Consider the following 15,550-nt stretch of genomic DNA (forward strand, 5'->3'; position numbering starts at 1 on the left):
TATAACTGCCAGGGATTCTGAGTTAATAATTTTCCTGTCATGGGAGTATAATTCTAACTGTCCTGTAATGGGACAGTTGGAAAATTCATATGTAAGAATTTAAAGTTTATACTAAAAGCTTCAATTCTATCAAATTGTTTTTAGCCTCAGTGAGAGAAAAGGTAGAATTGGCAAAGAACAAAAGAAAAATAACTGCCACAGTCTTCCTGGTTCATAGCATCATCTAGGTACAGTAACCTTTTGCCATTCGAACACCTAAAAATGCACTTTAGAATGTACACAAATAATTTATATGTCAAAATACAATATCTGAAAGCACTAATAGGCATAAGTGGAACTCTTTTGTTTATAAAAGTAGTGTACTGTGTACCATAAAAGCAAATTGTGCTTCAATAAAAACAAATACATAAATTTCAGGGCAAGAACCCTTGGAAGTTACACAAGGTATTAGGATGTTACAGAGGTAGACCAAAGTAAACTGTAAAACTGGAAAAGCAGAACAAGTCCAGAAAGATTTTCTTTGACAAATTAACTATTTAATTAATAAGATAAATTTGATACTAGAAGAGCCGTAAATTTTAAAATTAATTAAGGAATTCAGTTTCATTTTGTTTCTGGCCTTATATCAGCAGTAATTTTGCCTAAGTTACAGGAAATAACCTGGTTAAAAACAGACTGGAGAATGAGACAAGAGGATTTTTACGGGTGAACTGGGTCCATTGCAGTCAGTGGGTAAATTCACAATGACTCGACACGGTCAGCAGTTCACTCCCAGACCCCCACAAGAAGGGACGGAGCAGAACGAGTGGTTCAGATATGTTTTCGCAAACTGCCAGTGTAATTTTTTTTAACAGCCACTGCACAGCCATTATGCCCAACGCAAGCAGACATTGAAACAATTCACTACTATTGACAGCCACTCATCAAAATTAAATGTTGATTTCAGAAGCACAGGTCTTCATGGCAGATAGGTTGATGAGCTCTTCCAGGTAGCTGCAAGCACAGTGCTGCTAATCCTAGTGACTGCACGGCAGCCTCGGCGGTACTTTGTTGTGTTTGCTTAAGATCGAGCTTTTTTGTGTCCAGTAAGTATGAAAAAAAAAAAAAGGCCAAACCCCCCAAATCAAAGCTGCCCTTGAAAATAACTAAGCAAACATAAAATAAAGCTCTAGTATTCGTAACTGTGGAGTAACCCTCAAAGCTAAGAGAGCACAAGGTAAATAAGCCTAAAAGTGTTACTTGTTCAAAATCCAATTCCTTCCCATCTTCTAAGAAAACCTATTTTATGGCTCTTTGAGAACCTGGCTCATTTTGCTCTCTTGAATTTAGTACTCCTGCACAAAGGGTATCCTTTTAGCATGTCAAAAGGGATGGTCAGAAAAGGTAGAAGCATTTTGATTAACTTATGGACAAAGCCCTCCACAGTTTTTTCAGATAGGTGTTCCAATTTTTCAGTTTATTTGCATGCGTATCTCACCCCTACCAACACGCGTTTACCATCAAGCCAAAGGGATGAACCAGAACTAGAGGAACTGCTTCCTGGATGAAGCTGCAGTATAAGAAGCGGGAAATGATGGCGCTCTCTGTGGATGGGCTAAGAAACATACAGGAGTTGTCTTATAATCAGCAGCAGGAACACTGTGCTCTTCAGCAGACGCTTTCAGCGAAGGAGCTAAATACTAAGTGTTAAATATTAAAAAATAAGCCTTTTAGTAGTTTGTTGGGGTACAGCAAATCCTAGTAGCTCCATTTACAGATGATCAGGCTGAGGCGGGCAGCAAAGACAACACTAAGAACAAAATATTTTTTTCTCCTCCCTAATCTTCTTCCCTAATAACCAGATAACACTTGCCATGTACCCTTTTCTGAGTTCGTATGTTTTTCAGGGGGACAAGGAGAACGGAGGGACATGGAGGCGGCAAAAGCTCCTACACGTCATGAGTAGTAACCTTGTTAAACAAGCAGCACGAACTGATGAGCAGGACTGACATGGTTCTCGCGGTGTTAGAGACACTGTACGGCGTAGGTAGCGACGCTGGCCCCTTGCCAGGATGTATCACAGTGCCAAGCATATTATACCGAGCAAAACAAAAATAAGGAGGGAATCCAATGAAGGAATCAGACAAAACAGACAACAAATAGCATTCACACAGTTTTGGGTCAGTGCAAATTTGATTCCCCATTTCAGCACCAATTCTTTGAATGCTATTAACCCATTTTTCACCAGAAGGTAATTTTTTTCTTTGGAAGATGCATACAGTAGTTTCTTTCTCACAATATCCTTTGTCCTTCTAAAAGGATTTCCTAGGAGAAGCAGAAGTACCAGACAGCTGCACATCCCCCACAATACAGATAAAATTTTCTGCTTAATTAGGCATTGACATGTTTACTATAACCTTTACAGAAGAGTAACTCGTGCTGAGAAATCCTTTTTTTCTGTGTCTGTATAAGATACAGACACAATCTTATGAAAGTGGTAAAAGTAACTTATTAGAAAGCACCATCAAAATTTCACAAAACCATCAGTCAGCTCCATTTTAATGGTTAAGGGTTCTGGGCAGCTTTAAAAACGCATTTCAGTATCCTACTTGTAAAACCATTTCTGTTTATTTAAATGATTTAAATTGCTGTGGGCATTTTAAGGACAGTGGAGACCTCTTCTGTGCAGACAACCTAGGGTACAAGACATGCATGTGTCCTTCAAACAGAGTTTTTTAGTAAGATTTCATTAGACATGAAGTTTGATATGAACTGATGTAGCTATTTAACAGAAATAACATTAATTTAAGTGGACTTTGCATTATTTATTTCATAAGTAAAGGGTGTCTTAAGCCTACACACCCACATGCTTTAAATGCAGTGTCTGTAATAAGTAACATAAATTTTGCACGTCATACGGATGTCCGTATAATAAATTGCTGAGTGACCCGTTCTCTTCCCACCAGTTCTCCTCCAGGCTTATTCTGACATTCCAAACCTCTGAGATGCTCACGTATAGCTGTCTTAACAGGAAAAAAAAAATAAAATTAAAGAAATCCAAACTCAGTAACCAGACGAATGCTTCCTCCTTTTCCCAGATGAGAATTTTTCCCACCAAAATTAAACAGGCCTAGGCAGGGATGCAAGATGGGCAATGTGCAGTCCCGAAGAAGTGGGAGACTGAAATTTCGCTACCTTGAAGACTGGACAAAACCCAGGAGCTTCAGAGAATTGAATGGAAGCAATTTCTGGCTTCCTAAAAGGAAATAAAGTATTTGGCTTTAGCACTGATTGATCCCAAGATAGCATATGTCAAAATCATGACATCAGTAAGGATAATATTATCATATGGATAATAATAATAAATACAATTCTGGATTGGATTCATGGTAACTCAAGAAACCTGCTTTTGTAGGAAAAGGTTAGAAATAAACAGCTGATTCTTTATTCTTCAAAAGATAACATTTTCTTCGATATTTCTAGCATATTTCTACAAAGTAACTAAAAGAAAGCAGGTCCAGTTAATACACCTGCAAAAACTCTTTTTTGAACTTAAGGGTCTAAAACTCCATCCATATCCACCTTGAAGCCTTGACCCTACTATGCAGACAGCACTAAGCCAAGCTCCCAGTGATGCTGAATCCAGTGCTGACTTTCAGGCCCTCGCACCCCTGACTGATCTGCACCACGTTATACATCACTTCTGACCTTGAATTGTAGAGTGTGAATACACCTTTTTTCTAAAGTGTTCATTCTGACTGTTAACTTTTCCACCAGTGGATGCTATTTTCACTCAAATTTGCTCTTTTTCCTCATAGAAAAACATGTCTTAAAATATATATACATATACATGTTTCTTTCCAAGACTGGAAAACTTATTTTCTGCCAAGAAAAGGGACAGTGAATCATTGTCCAGAACAACACTGCTAATCCATGTAAAATCCATGCACCATCTGCACTTCTTCATATATATATTCCAGTTGTACTCGAAATAACATCATTAGTAGAGCAATCTCACAGTTCTATAAGGTGATCTTGTTTCCTTCTTGTCTGGCTTCAGCTCAAACATCTTCTTGTGTTTGGCAGAAGCTGTTTCTTTCTCTGAAATATTTCATGCAGATAATGGATCATGACCACTTCTCATTCCTTTTTCCCAAAAATGTCTAACCACATTAGCTACCCAAAGACAAATCTTAGCCTGGCTCCTTGTAAAAGTTCGTAGCTTTAGATTCATCCCAGTTTGAAAATCAACTCAAGAGATAAATTGGCAACTGAGGAAAAAAAATTCCCACTCTGTTGCATAATTCTTATATCAAAGACATTTTGGCATTTAACAGGACTAAAACCAATGCAGCACTCTGGAAATGCAATAGAGTTTCATGGAAAGAACTCTCAAAGCATGAAATTTGTAACACAAGGGTGAATTATATGATTTCAGAGCTTTTTAAACTATGTTAACAATTTCTGTACCAGGGAAATAACTTTCTGTTAAGTTCTGCAAGATGGAAAAAAAATGCAGGGAAAGGCTACCATTCTCCCCACGGAGGGAGCAGAGAGCGCCCGGCTCTGAATCATGGGTGTAGGAGATGAAGGAGCACCTCTGTCATCTGGTCTAAACATCCCAGTAAGTGTGAGGTTTATTCCTAAAGCCATGTGCGTCCTCAACAAGGTTTTAGATGTTCTCAAAACCTCAGAAAAGGCTGAATATGCTCAACTGCCTCTTTTCTGGGAGGCCAGTCAATTATATTGCAAAATGGGAAATTATTTGCACCTTTTACTGCTATTACAGTTTACCTTCACATTCAAATTCGTTTTGCAGTGGGTCAGTAAGGAAGTTTCAATCACCACCCTAGTGATGCAATTTTGTGTCTAAAACAACTTGTTATCTCAAAGGAGAGATTTTCCCAGTATTCTCTTGTCCTTTTTTTTTTTAGAACTTTGTTTTTCAAACAGTTACAGCAGCTGATACTGGGGCACGAATTTTTGTCTCTTGCAGAGTAGCAAAAGGAACATCCACTACCAAGCCACAGCTGGAGGAGAGAAGCAACCTCTGCGGTGCCAAGCTTGCAAGACACTGCGGCTTAGGAGCAAGGAAACCTGGAGTGGCTTCTGCCATAACTGAATTTTAACACCCAAAGGCAATTCCATGAAGCCATAACCACTATTTATATGTGCTGAAATGAGGCAATTTTGGGCTTTAATTTTGTTGTACTCTAATTAGAATTGTATTATAAAGTTTTCTATTAAATGTCCAATTTCCTACCGGTTAAGAAGGCAAAATATCCAGTAGCTTCAGTGGGACTTTTAGCAGCACAAAGGAGAACAGATTATGTCTTTTGTACATTGCATCCTACACAGTTATGAGTCAAATGAAAATGATCAGTGGCTGGAAGCATATGTGCAGGGAACTGGCTTGTGAGCAACCCATAAACTTGAAGCAAAATGAATAATAAAACAGGAAAAAACCCAAACATAAGGAATACTGGAAAAAGAGAGGTGAGCTGATGCACCCTGAACTAACAGTCCATAGCAGGACATAACAGAATTATTATGGAGTGTTTTCTTGAATAATTTTCCTCAAGGATGATGTTGTTTACATAGTCAGTTATTGCACTGCAAAAAAAAGTCAGCTTCAGTCATATTTGCCTTGCTCTGTATTCAGTCAGTTTGAATGGCCGAATTGCCAGCTGTTGCAGAAATGGATTTAACCATGTTCAGAGCCAATGGTTCAAGTTCCTTACACGAAGGCTTACAGTGTAACTGAATAATTTGCCTTTGGTTAGAAACATCTCTGTTTGTTATTTTCTACAAAGCCCTAGAACTTACAATTTCATAGTTTCAACCAGCTGAAGGTGTTTGACATTCTCCAGATTGCATTTTCAACAAACACGCTTCTAATGAAAGCTACGAACCGTTGCACCACTTGAACGCAAAGAACTCCACCTCGACAGGTCTTTGGTGCTCCGGAGCCGCAGCCCCTGCCCCGTCCGCCCCCCCCGCCCGGCCCTCGCACCAAAGTCCTCGCCCGGCGAAGTTTCGACAGGCATCATGCAGTCGTCACATCGCCCCAACATCAATACGCGTTGCACTTAATTGCTAGTAGAGGCGCAAAGGGTGCTTTCCAAAATGCGGTTTGGTCCTGAACAGTTAAAGGAATAAGAGTAGCAGCAAATATGTTTTCCTCGTTAGTCATTTTAATTGCCCCAGTGTAAATCACTTTACTGATGAAAACATAAGTCTGAAACTTTTGTCTCTCTTTGCCTCTCTTCTGTTTTCTCGTGTCCTATTTATTGTTGTGGAAAACAGCAGAGTGGCTTTGTAAATTTATAGATTACCTCATTTAAAATCCAAGTTTCAAATTATGTTTTCCCTCGTTCATTATCCTAGGTTCCCCCAAATACCAATCTAAATTTCTTTAAATGGCATAAGCTACCAATCAGAATAGCAAAAAAATATATATCTATATAAATTGAAATTGTAATGAGTCTTACCAGTGTATTGCTAGCACTTTGGTTCATTTGATATGAACTTTGTTTTTTTAAAGTACCACATGGTAAGGCTTTGAAACTTCAGTTTGTAAAAAAAAAACTGTAACAGCCTTACAGCCTTTGAAGTCACTACTGATATAACTCTGAACAGATCCATTCAAGTTCAACTAACATCAGACAAATGTTTAGTGTATCAGAGGAAGCCACAAAAGCAAGGATTTCATCAATATTTCACAACAGCCTCAGGGAAACTGTAGATTGCAATGCTGTAGGGCAGCTAATGGAATTACACACAAGGGTTTTGTACATTTAAAATAAGCAGCTACTAAAAAAATTACCCTTCAGTTTGATAGAAACTGTATAAAACTGCAGATGGGAAACAATTAAATAGCTACCAACATTTATCCATGTCAGCCTGATAGGTCATTTAATAACAGGTATTTCTTTCCTTCTTTCTTTTTTTCCTGGTAGGGCAATAATAAAGATTAACATTTATGAAAAGTAGCATAAAATATAGTACAGCCAAATGAATAATTAAAGATGCTTCTGAAGAATTTGTTTGCTATTGTATGGCCGTGAAGACTGCTCTCCAGTAATGAAGCACATTTATATTAAATACAAGTATAAATAGAAAGAAGATGAGGATTATGTTTATGGACACTTGCTTTTTACCCTAAAAAAAAATAATCTTTGACTCATTTCTACTGAATCCATGTCTTATCTCATGGACAACATTTCTTGACAACATATTCCCCTTGAAAAGAGTTGGGCCCTGGCTTTTAATTGATGTGGGGTCCACTTGAAGCTGGACATATAGGTGTAATAAAACAGTGAAAGATCAACGCTTTCCCTGAAAGGCTCTTGATCAGAGTGAAGAATTCTGTGTATAAAAGCACAGCGTTTATTCTAAAAATAGATCCATATAATCATATTCCTTTTCATTACTATGTTCAATGTGTAAAAATCTTGAAGCACTAGCCCTTCACACAGTTCTTTTTGAGTGTTTAGGTATGGTCTGCTACTGGGGGAAATTACTGTTTCTGTTAATAACTGATGCTTGTTCAGTGCATTGAATAGCACAATGTGAGAGACAAATTATTTGATTATTATTTTTAAAAGGCTGCTTATTTCTTGGCCTCTCCAATTCAAAACAGACTAGCTTGGCTGAATACAGCAGAGTACCTAGTCTCATGCAGGAGAATTTAACCCCCAATTCAAGAAAGCTCATGAACACGTTACGTTTGTCCCATTTGGAGTAAGAGTAGATAGGCTTACCTGCCGTAAAGAGAGGCATGATGATCCTACGCTGCCATAATTACTTAATAATCAATTATTAATACGTAAACAATAGCAGCCTGATTTCGGTAATGTGACTAAGGATTAAGTGAGTCAGCCTTGATAGAAAACCCGCCAGAGCAATGGGCTAAGAGACAGGCTCAAGTGTGATAACTCCGGCATCTGCCACTGATTGCTGAGGCGGCCTCTTGCAAGTCACACAGGGTCAGTTCAAAGCTCAGATGTTTTTATGGATAACCTCCATGAAAAGCCATTTTCTCTTCAAAATCCCAGCCTTCCTGCCTGTTGAACTGGAAAATGCTGCTTCTTGCACACGTTCTGCAGGAGCACACAGGGAAGCGAATTGTGCTTGTATGGTGAACTGAAAATCTAGAGCTACTTGAGTGCTCAGCTTCACGATCCAGCGATGGGTAGAGATGAAGCCAACAGCACTTCTTACACGTATTTATTAAAGTGCAGAATTGATGTGCATAAAATGCAAGCTCCTTGCAATAACTTGTTGACTAGGACCTAGTATTACAGCCTATTTTTAAAAAATATTAATATGGCTTTAAAAGTACACTATTATTATAACATTTGTCTAAAGGGCAGTGGGCCTTTTGATTTTCCCTTTAGATACACAGCCATGGTGCAGCTCCAGTGAGATCTGCTTTAAGGCATACTTGCCAGTAACCTTCATAAATCTACGCTGGTTACTCATAGTTGGTTAAGCCATGGACGCAACATCATTTGTCTCTTAACATCTCTTCAGATAAGGTACATAAGTAGAAAGTGGGAGTGTAATGAAATATATCTTCCTCATCTTCTTGCTTTGTTTTGATCTTGCATTCCAGGCAATAAAAAACTGCAAATAATTTTGAAGTGTGAATTTTCCCTTGCTGGGATTTCAGCGTAAAAGGAACACTAGTGAAGAATACACAGATCATCAAGTGTTTTATTTCCCTCTTTATTTTCCTTTCAGGAACACACTGTTAACTGTTGCAAATGTTAGTCCAAATGAATAGTCTGTTTCTTTTGTGACAAATATTATGGCCAACAAACGTTGACTTTTGACCATCAGACATCCCTGCACTTACAGCCACATAACCATCAAAGCACTAAGCCCGCATGAAGGTCATTACCCCAGACCGCATCTTACTTGGACTAACTTCTCAGATATGTAAGCAATAAGCAGTTGCAAGAGATTGATATGATACTTTGTGAGTAATTTGGATGAACTATAACACTAACCCAGTAAAGTATTATAATTTTAAATGTGTCCAGAAAATAATTGAAATTCTGGTTTAGCTTCATAATAATGCACAGTGCTGGGTATATTTAACAGCTGACTAGTTTAGCATGAATATTGCTTTACAAATGAGGTCATATTGTTTTTAAGAAACAATATTGCTATCAAACATGTTTAGGAGGAAAAGCAAGAGATTATGAGTATACTTTTAACCTTTCTGTCTCTTTCTATATCTGTTTACTATGGTGATTTAGGTGCTCAGTGTTGTTTGAAGGCAAACATAGAAGGTTCTGGCATTTAAAAGAGATCCAGTAATGAGCAACTGGCAGTCAGATTCTTTCTTATTATTACTCTGTCACACAATCTCTGTTCTACATCACTCCATCTTTGCAACGCCAGCCAGAGATGAGAAAGGTCAAAACATCTCCTTCAAATATACAGCCTGTACATGCACAACACCATTCACATACAACAGCCAAAACTCAGTCCATGCTGTGGAAAAGAACAGAGTCCTCAGGTAACGAAGTTTCATTAAAGAGAAGGCTTTCCTCCTGCTGGCACTGACACAGCCCGGGTCAGAGTGGGATCACCTACTAATTCTAGTCCACAGGTTTCTTTTTTATCCCTTACCCTGTCGTCAGAATGTGGGATACCCAAACAAGCCACCCAAAAGAGTATTTAATATATACAATACCTATAAATCCACCTACATGATGTTTGGACATTTCTCTACCCAAGGAAGGGGACACACAGAGGGCCTCATCCTGCTTTTTGCCTCTTATTACAGTCAATGGTGAAAAGGCTGCAGCAACTGTGATAAGAATCAATCTACCATCTTTAAAATCTGTTTCAAAGACGGAAATAACTTCTTTTAAGGTCCCGCCTGAAATACTCCCTCTGCGAGAGGCATGACCGCAGGCGTGCTGGTGCTGGCTTTGGCAGCACCGACTTGCAACCATTTTTACCTGAAGTTTTGCAGGAATCGTATCACTCTCTTCATAGATCAGGCAAATATACTGCATCTTTATTATTACCATTGTAAATTTATTAACGTACTGCCCTCAACACCAATACTGCCCTACAAAAGTCTTTTACCAACATGGAACGAAAGTCTTCCTGCCCCAAAAAGGTCCCAGTTTTGATATCCTCCAGGGCTTTCCTTTGTCTTCCCAGACAATCTGGGATGCTACCCTACTGTTTCCTTGCAGATATGAAGGCCTATTAATACTAAGAATACTAATAATTATCAGTAGTTAAATTAGTACTGTTGGTTCCATTCTGCAAGAAACTTGTGCAAAACAGATCAATCCATGTCAAAAGAAAAAGCTTCCAACTGATATGGAAAATAAATATAGTTTCCAAGTATCCATCAAGACTATTAAAATAACAAAAATTTCAAAGAATAAAAAAAAGAAAAATGATTGAAACACAAATATTAAGCCGTGTTCTTTTAAATTGTGTCTCAAATGATCCAAGGAAGGACTTAGATCCAGGGCCAGTACACAGATCATTTACAGATCATAATCACCAGAGCCTCAGTGTTGCATTCCTGCCCTGTCCTAAGTGATAACTGAAATTTATCATATGGGACAAAGCATAAAAAAACCAGGCAGCAACAACAGGAGGCTGCAGCTGCACAGGATCAGCTTTTCCTGAATCTCAGCAAGAAATAACAACTATGAGTTATGGTAAAAAAATCCAATAATCAGAAAGGTCACTTACTGACAGAAACGACTTCTTCAGCACAGGTATCATGATGTAACCACTGCTGAAGCGAGGGACCGCACTGGGTACAGAAAAGCTGTATATTATATCCATCATAACTGGATTTAAGGCCTGCGGGAATTCGCAAAGAAGTCTAATGGATCAAAAATCCAGACGCTAAAATCCTGAAAGAGCTGAAAGAGTGGATTAACCGTCTCTACTATCCAACTCTGCAACAGAATAAAAAACTTCATAAACTTCCCTGCATTTTTTTGCTGGGGCCTCACTCAGAATTTGAAAGGAAAAGCAACAGAGGGCATCTGACCTCTATCAAATTACTCATAATACTGACTTTCTGAAAAATGCATTGCTGCTGCAGGCAAGCCCAAATATATTAAAAAAAAGCTATTAAAAAAAAGCTATTAAAAAAATCCATTTAAAATGTTTAAAGAATTAAAATATATTTATTGCTGTTTCTAGTAATCACAAATATAAGTACAGACAAGAGCTTGGAAAAAAGGTCCAGGGAATTTTCAAGTGTGGTTAAATACACACAAAGAGCAAAACTTCTCCATTTTTGTTTTAATTCCTACCTCCTCCACTTCACTGCCTCCCGGGCATCAGCATGCATTTGGGACACCACCTTTCAAGCTCTGCACTTCTGCGGAGGAGCAAATGTACCTGGGATGTTTATTAAGGCATCATTATATGTCTGTGTGGCATCATTTATTTTCTGTGGAAGAGACCATGCCAGGTCAAGATCAACAGTTTGAGCAGACAATTCATCAGGTGGGAGCAGGTGGCAGGGGTGGTATAAGAAATCGCTCGAAAAGGAGAACAAAACTGAAATGGATGGAAGTGTAAAAGTAATAAGAAAGTGATCAGTGAAACTACAAACAACAGAAGATAAATCAAACGAAACAAGTGCAGAGCAGAGATCAGTCCAAGAGGGTTTCCTTAAACGTGGACAGGGCTTTAACCTCTATGACAATAGGTGAATCCTTGTATAATGCTTTTCCTTGAAATTTGGCTGGAAATCAGGAGGAGGAACAGAGCAGGATTATATCGGGGCATTCAGAAAGAATTGGTATGAAAAACCAGTCTACTTCCTTGAAGTTGTGGGGGAAATGGATGCAGAGGGCATTTAGAAAATGAGGCATTACAAGGGATTTTGCACGCTACATTTCCATCCATGTTCAAACTGTGTACATATTGTAAGAGTGTGTTACAGGATCTGCACTTATATTTAGGTTAAGACCCCTGAAGCAATGTCTGAAATCATATAGAAACAAAGAGTGGTAAGTGCACAATGATAGTAAAAATGGAGAAATGTTGAACAAGAACTGTTTAATAAAACGAACGACTCGCACATTAACTTGACTACTTCTTGAACTGAAACTCACCAAATAATTTTATTGAGGATTGGACTTCACACCAGCAAAATCCTTTTGCTATCAATAATCCAATTATTGATGACAAAAAATCTAATATGGATTTTGGACTAACTACTAATAACGTGAAAGTAAAACTTCCAAAAAAAATTTTTTTATATCAGTAGGAGTTGTGTAAGCTTAGATCTGCACAGCTTTTTTCGATAATACATGAGGATACACTGGCTATGGAGACTAAGTCCTAGTTGACTTGCTAAGTAGAGAAAGTCCTTTGAGATTTTATGGGTAAAGTTGATTTGGAACTATAAAATTGAAGCATTTATTACAGACTAGAGGCCAACAACACTTCATTATTGACTGTCTAAACACTTTCAGTTTATCCACTAGGTTGAAATCCAAACAATACTTTCCTTTCAAAGCATTTCTGGCTGATTCCCTCTATTTCTACCAGGAATAACACCTAAAGGAATTGAATTTTTAATGTGTTTATCAATCTATGCTAAAATCTAAATGAAGGCAAAGATCTAGTTAGTCACAGATCTAGTTACTACCGGCATAAGATTTTTTTTGAATGACTACCAACTTGCCTTGTCTACCTGGGCTAATTACTGTATGTATCCACCAATGCACAGCTGGAATTCGACTAGTCTATATTTGAATTTTTGAATTTTTCCACATGTATTGTACTGCCAGTTCATTGCTCCTTCTGTGCAACCAGTTCCCTTATACTGATTGGAAATCTGTTGCACAAATTACGAGAGAAAAACATGTTTAAAATAAGAAGATACAGAAAGACTGAAACTACTTTTATCTCATTATTTAAGAATTCACTATATTTTAATACTCTGCCTCTTACAAGCAAGAGTCTATAAACACTCACTGGGAGAAGAATCAGCAAAAATGGCCATCTTTGCTGCTGCCTCAGAAAAATTGAGTTTAAACAAGCTAGATCTCTTGGCAACTCACTTACAGTCTAATGACTTTGGTCCATAAGCATAGCGTGGCGGCAGCATTAATGCCCCCAGGCAAGGCAGCACTGCTGCACACCAACAGCCCTTCTCCAAAGTATGTGCCCAAACAGAAAAGTCCTCCCAACGACCCTGTTCAGGAGACCCCAGTTTGCATGTTCCACAGCTGCCAACAGCCACATGCTATCAGACCTCACCGTGGCCACTGTTAGAGCTACGATACCGCAGGAGCGGGAAACCATCTTACAGATGCAGAAAGGCAAACTTCTCAAAGCGGTTACCTAGAGAGTCAGCTCATTTCAACCAGCTGTTGGGGTCTATCAGGCTTCATGCATTGATGAGACAAGCCTGACTCCAACCTGGAGTGTGCTTTGCCCATACTTGGGTTGCATTTCTAGTAATTTTTCAGATGTTTATGATATATTAACTTTTCCATGTACAATAGGGTGAATTTCTTACTGGTGTAATTCTTTTGAAGCAAATGGATTTAGGCAGAGGAAGAATTGGCTCTATGTTTTATTTTTCTTGGCTCTCTCTGTACAGAACCGCTTCTTGTTGCTAGTGTTTCTTTTTGTCTGGTGGATATGTATACACACAAGTATATGTATTCATTTTTTGCTGCCAATAAGAGTGGAAGTAGGAAGTGCCTACCTCCTAAACTCTCTAACAACATATCCAAAATAGCAGTAATTAAAAAAAAAAAAATCATTCATGTAGCTGTTACTCGAAAGCCCTCACACTCCTGGCAAACAGCATGGCCACACTCGCTGGGGTCAGTGTACGTCATCCTGTATGACCTGAGCATTTCTTCAGAAGTCTCCTTCTTCCTTGTCTTCTACCAGATAACATTGGATATTTGGTAGCAGAGGCTCTGAAGCACAGTTCTGAGGCCAGCCAATCCTACGGAAATGCAATCTAATTCCAGAAAAGAATTTTTTCTTTTTTATTAACTCCATTTTATGGAAATCAAAATGTTGCCCATTACTTTGGAAATTAAACAGTGCATTTCCACTTCAACTCCTCTGTTATCATTAATCTAAAAAGAAGGATGAGATGATTTCCCATATTATTTCCCAATTCATTCGTCCTCATGTGATTGAGAGACAGCCTCTCATGTGAAATTCATCTCTCTCCCTAGTCCGTTCCCAACACAATTTAGTCTCTCCAACCAGTATCAAGGTTTCACCACTACCTGTTCTTCCTTCCCCTATGAACAGCCACATTTTTTGCTTTTTCTCCTTGACACTGGTAAAAATGCTAGTGTTAGAGGAAGCAGACAATTAAAGGTCAAAAATTCAAGTGTTTTTCTGTTCCACCCTGTATAAATCTGTTGCTGTCAGAGAGAAGCAATCATGCCTGCAAATGCACTTTACGGGGCTGAGAAGATCTGTTTCTCAACTTAAACTATGTAACATTTAAATATCAAAAACTTTGTTTTCTAATGAGGGAAGTATTGAGGGGGGAGAAATGAATTATATGCTTGATGTATACTGAAGGCTGGGAAAATTAAGGCCATTTCCCATGGTGAGAATGCAGTGATTTCAGTTTGTGAGAGTAAATTAAACCTTTGGGAGAATTTGTCTTCCATTAAATTGAACAGCTAAACAGACACAGAAGATTTTAATGTCACCACCAACAAACCCCAAAGGTTACAAAAAGAAAAAGAAACACTGTTTTCTTGTTTGGAAGTTCTCTGTCTCTCTACCTAGGAAAAATGCAAACTGTAAATGTATGTTGAGACACAAAGACTCCTAAAGATCATAATTCCATTCCTATACCATATGCTATTAATGTCTGTCAACACTGTTTAGCCAGCAACTGCTGACAGAACCATATTTGCTATCTAAATACATCATAAATAAATCAGTAATGAACTGCTTTAGTAAACCTTCTGCACTGATTGGAAATACAGATCGAGTAAACAAACTCTGGGGATAGCATTTTGCAGCTAGAAGTATATACAACTGTTTAATGTCAATGACAAAGTCACTCACACCTCTCTCTCTGGCAAGACACGAGGCGGGTGAAAGAAACTCCTAAGGATGGCAAAAGTGGTTAATCAATTGTAGCAAATGTACCTGTCAGCATTCATCATATTACCTCTCCTCTTTTTTTTTAACCTTATGCAAATCTCAGAAAAGGGACTTTCAGCAGGTAGAGCTATACAATAAGCTGGTAACAAAATCGAACCCCTCGGCTCAATCATAGTGTCATGACTGGGGAGATGGTCATCAAAACCCAACTGAGGTTCATGAGCTTTCCCAGTCAGACTGTAATGAGCAAGCACAGGCTCTACTGACTTCTTGGCAAACAAACCAGCAGGTTTTTTCTTAAATATGCGTCTTTTCGAGGCAATGACACACGGTCAGTAGGAAAAAGCCAGGAACTGGGACTGAGTGTCACAGTGGATTCCTGACTCTGCTGCAGGTTGACTAATAGTTTTGCACTGCAGAGCTTCTGCAGCCTTTTGAAGGTAAAATGGCTGGACGTTTGCGC

General features: G+C 38.5%; 1 protein-coding gene across 5 annotated transcripts in view; it reads right to left on the reverse strand.

Annotated features, from left to right (window-relative positions):
- TSHZ2 (teashirt zinc finger homeobox 2) overlaps positions 1 to 15,550 on the reverse strand; it is a 231,752-nt gene that overhangs the window by 94,211 nt on the left and 121,991 nt on the right. The gene's annotated exons all lie outside the window — the stretch shown is intronic.

Source organism: Chroicocephalus ridibundus, chromosome 12, assembly GCF_963924245.1.
Source record: "Chroicocephalus ridibundus chromosome 12, bChrRid1.1, whole genome shotgun sequence".
Lineage (NCBI taxonomy): Eukaryota > Metazoa > Chordata > Aves > Charadriiformes > Laridae > Chroicocephalus > Chroicocephalus ridibundus.